Source organism: Cryptomeria japonica, chromosome 5, assembly GCF_030272615.1.
Source record: "Cryptomeria japonica chromosome 5, Sugi_1.0, whole genome shotgun sequence".
In the NCBI taxonomy this organism is placed as follows: Eukaryota; Viridiplantae; Streptophyta; class Pinopsida; order Cupressales; family Cupressaceae; genus Cryptomeria; species Cryptomeria japonica.
In genome coordinates, this window is record NC_081409.1 from 610,085,922 (window position 1) to 610,090,331 (window position 4,410).

A 4,410-nucleotide genomic window follows, 5' to 3' on the forward strand; every position below is an offset into this window, starting at 1 on the left:
GCCCACTTCCTCTTCCTTCCAGCTGTCTTCTCTGTTAGAGTCATCTGTCTCCATACCACTGCTTTCCTTGACAATGTCGTCAGTTTCCAGCCTAGGGGAGCTTTTCCTTTTCTTGTTGGATGACGCCTTCTCTTTGCTGGTGTCTCCCTCTTCCATCCTCCTTTTACCAGGGGAGATGGAAATCCACTTATTTTCTTGCAAAGCAAGGGTTTTGCAATGCTCATAGATGAGCAGCAGGAGCCCACAGTGGAGAATCGGGCTAGAAGGGTTCATCATGTGCTTGTTCAGGGACCTGGAGAGGGATCGAAAAAGGTAGTAGGGCAAAGACACTTTTTTGTCGTGTCTGAAATGGTTCAGGAGCACGAAGTGGTAAGTGTGGGCCCTAGAGTAGCGGCCTTCAACCATAATATACTCCATGATAGCGTTCAGGACCCAGCCCCACAACTTCTTGATGTTTGTAGCATCATAGTAGCCCCCAGTAGCCTTGCCAATTTTGGCCCGCTCTTTCTCTTTGTGCGGGAACAGGGACACAACATTGTTGGAGACCTTGAGGTCTCAAAAGAAGTTGACCCCAGAGTGGGGCATACCAGTTACAGTAGAAATAAGCCCAGCATCTAGTTTAAATTTAACTCCGTATAGTTTAAAAGAACCATTAGACCAGTTTTCAGAAATCTTGGAAACAGCGAGGTTGACCCTACCTTTGTCGTAGTCCTCAAGATTTTCTATTATGTGTTGTTGATTTATGCTTTCATGTTTAATTATCAGATCTGAGAATAAGTTCAAGTTGTGTAGTTTTTTGGAGACAACTGATTCACCCCCCCCCCCCCCCTCTCAATTGTCTGTTGGTATCAAAGTTATTTCATCATACCATGTCCAGTAGATGTGGTAGAATTTTTCCCTCATATCTTTTCTTCTTGTGTAATGAAATGGGAAGACATTTGCAAGATGAGTGAGTGCATAGTTGGATGTAATGATACTTAAATTGTCATATTATTTTGTAATGATCAATAAATCAAGAGAGTAGACTGTAGAAAAATTATAGTAATGATAAGATTGAAAATAAGCCTTATAACTTAAGAATTCTTTGGTATAGCTTGGCATGTTTGATGTTGTGAATATTGGTAGCATGCATTTGTCTATGAATGTGGTGACATGATATTCAATGCATAAATAGTTGTATAGAGATATGACCACCTACGTGAATGACATTGGATGAAGTAGGCTCACGTCTTGGTTTAGTGTGATGATATTTTTGGGATATGATAGAAACTCAATATGGACATGACATTAACAATTAATTATTAAAATATGACGAGATGAGCATAATGTCTAGGTTGCATAATTAAATGGTAATGAGATGTGCATGATGCCTAGGTCACATGAGTTAGCTGGATAGGTGAGATCTCTAACTCGAATTATCTCATAGATTGAATTGCAACCTGTTCTAATTCCTTATTACCAGGATTTGTGTATTGAGCTATGTTTCTTGTGAGTAGGCAATCATAGCCTTAGGATTTCATTTTTCTGATTATTGTATGAAAAGTTCATGAATATCGTCTAGCCTACAAGTTATCATTGTATAAAACATTATTTACACCTTCCATCTAGCTTGTGCATATCCTTCTATACTTGGAAAATGTGAATCCATTAAATTTTAAATAAGGATAGCCTCTTAAGACATATTTCTATTACTATTTCCAAATACATATCAAATACTTGAATTCTAACTAGATGTAGAAATTTTATGGATATGTGGTAGAAGTATTATATGAAATTGGTTCTCTGTTAATTATTCTTTATGGTTGATAGGATTCATTTTGCTTAAATGTCTATTTGTTTCGAACTATTAGCACATAGATGTCTATTGGATTCACCTTGTGATTTATGATTTCATTAGAGAGATACCTTATTGTTTCTGCATGTGTGCCAAGACATCGGGACGATGTCTCTTCCTAGTGGGGAAGGATGTCATGAACCAGTTTTAGGCTAATAAGTTTTAGATTATTTTATTTTATTAGACATTGATATTATTGATGATATTTGACATTATGATGCTAATAAATATGCTTGACTATATTATTTTTTTGTGATATTATTAACGTGATTTATGTGATGTAATGTTAATTATGAACTTTTATGTATATATATGATGATTTGACGTTTTCGTTGAGTATGAAGTGAATGCAAGGTCAATCGTCGAAGGCGGACATATGACCGGGGAGGGGTCTCCTAGCTTGTCGACAGTAACTCACATAATGTGAACCTGCACACGCACACACAAATTAATAATAATAATCAAATAAAATGAATTACATTAAATATTAAAATCAAATTAACAAGTTATAATGATTAAATTATAGTATTAATTAAATATAATTGAAGCATAATATTAAAATTGAAATTAAAAATATTAAAATATAATTTGAAAATTTAAACAAGAGATAAGCCTCTTGTAACTGAGACTCTAAATTGTATAATTAGGGGAGGTAGCTCAGTCTTCACCAAGAATGCGTAAGTTTTGCAATCTTCTTCTCACTTAAGTGGCTATTTCTCCTTGTTTATTTTGCTCTCAACTTAAGTTTCTCTAGTTAGCTCTCCTTAACCATTATATTTCATGAGTCTAGATCCACACATTGAGGATCGATTTCCTCAGCCAAGGGAAGTTGTTAATCAAACCTGGGAAACCATTTTGGGGGGCGTTAGAATTGAAATTAAAATTTGGGGCTTCCTTCATCGCAACCCTCTCCATTCTCATTTGACGATTTTATTGGTTGCAAGGGTGAATTAAGGAGTTCGAGCTGCTTGCAGGGAGACCACACCACCATTTCCCTTTCCTCTCCACGATCTAGCAAGCCAAGTCGACTCTAGGGAGAGTCGCTTCTTCTTCACTCTCAAAGCGATTTCATTGGTCTGTAGAGGGCGACTTGGGCAGATTGGGTTCGGTGGGGAGAACACTCAAGATTCCCCTCTCTTTCCCCGTGATTTCTACAGGGTACTTGTGTTTGAATGAGACCTGTCTGCAGGAAGACCAACATCGCCTCCCCACCACGTGTTTTGCTGAGTATTTTCTGATTTTCCCTTAATTCATTTTCATGACTTTGACTTGCCTCTTTCTAACAGTTGAAACTATTCTTGTGGATTGATGTAGCCTATCTTCTCTCTGTTTTTTTTAATTGCACATCATTTCTCACTTGTGGCTGAGGGAGGTCGATGCAAGTCGATTCCCTCTATGAATTTTTCAAGCTTTGAGATTTTTTTTCAGGTCTGTTGGGTTTCTAACACAGATTTTTCTTGAAATTGCAGAGAAACGAATCATTATTATTTACTGTAGTAAAAAGTTCCATTATGGCTGAGACTTCTAGTGCGGGTAATTGGGAGAAGCTTCCTTTATACCCTTCACAACTGCTGGAAATCATTAAATAAATTCATACAGGTTGATAGAAAAGGGTCGATTCTTCTCAGTTAACCTATATTTCATTCTAGTTATTATGGTTTTTATTTCATCCCTTTATTTTCCATTGATCATTTAATCGGATCTAATGTCATGATACAATGAAACTTGTTATCAATCAGTAATAAATCTATCCATTTAACTCATACTTTGGGAGTATTACTTAAATGAGAATGAGTAAGAAGAAATATTGAATGTGAAATAATAAATAAAAATTAATCAGGGAGGGTAATTGAATTGACTATGATGGATGTATTAGGAAAGATGTGCTTGTTATGGGTTAAACCAAGGAAGGGTGTTTTCACCTACCCCAAAAGGGTTAAATTGGCCAAATAACTTAATTAATTCACTCCCTGTCATAACACATGTAGCTAAGTTCAATAGTTCGGTTGTTAGATACTACATACATGCACAGGTTCCATTCCTAACAGTTGATTCCGGTTTACTAAAAAACTCCATCATGAGGGACGGGAGCTTATCATGAGCACCGAGAAGCGAAAGCTTCATTTGGTTGGGCGGATAAAACGTCTGGGTCATATGTTCGTCTTCCAGTTTGAAGATGGAGGTGAGTCTGATGACAATGGAGACGCTACATTTGGAGTCAAAGATTCATATTATGGCATTATAAAATCCTATGTACTAATGTATATTGTATTGTATCATTATTGTAAATGACCTATGGGGTCTCATGAGTAAGTTATATGAGCTATGTATATGACCTATGAGGTCTACTGTCGTAAATGTGACAGGAAGTCCTCATGTAAGATGTAACTAGCATAGAGTAAGGAAAAACACTAACCCACTAACCTACTAACATGTGTCCTTGTGTGTGCATGATTTATTGCTTATGTGTTTCCCTTGTTTTGTTATCTTCCTTTCACGAATGTATGGTTGATGATAATAACTTAATTTTGATTATTTAACTTAATCATAAGCACATTAATTATGGGTTTACATAC

At 36.4% G+C, this 4,410-nt stretch overlaps 1 long non-coding RNA gene across 1 annotated transcript; it reads left to right on the plus strand.

The window, feature by feature from the left end:
* The first annotated feature begins 2,625 nt into the window (after nucleotides 1-2,625).
* On the plus strand, nucleotides 2,626-3,597 carry LOC131065131 (uncharacterized). Its single transcript, XR_009111378.2, has 2 exons — nucleotides 2,626-3,061; nucleotides 3,304-3,597. It is a non-coding gene; the product is annotated as an uncharacterized LOC131065131 (long non-coding RNA).
* The last annotated feature ends 813 nt before the right edge of the window (nucleotides 3,598-4,410 follow it).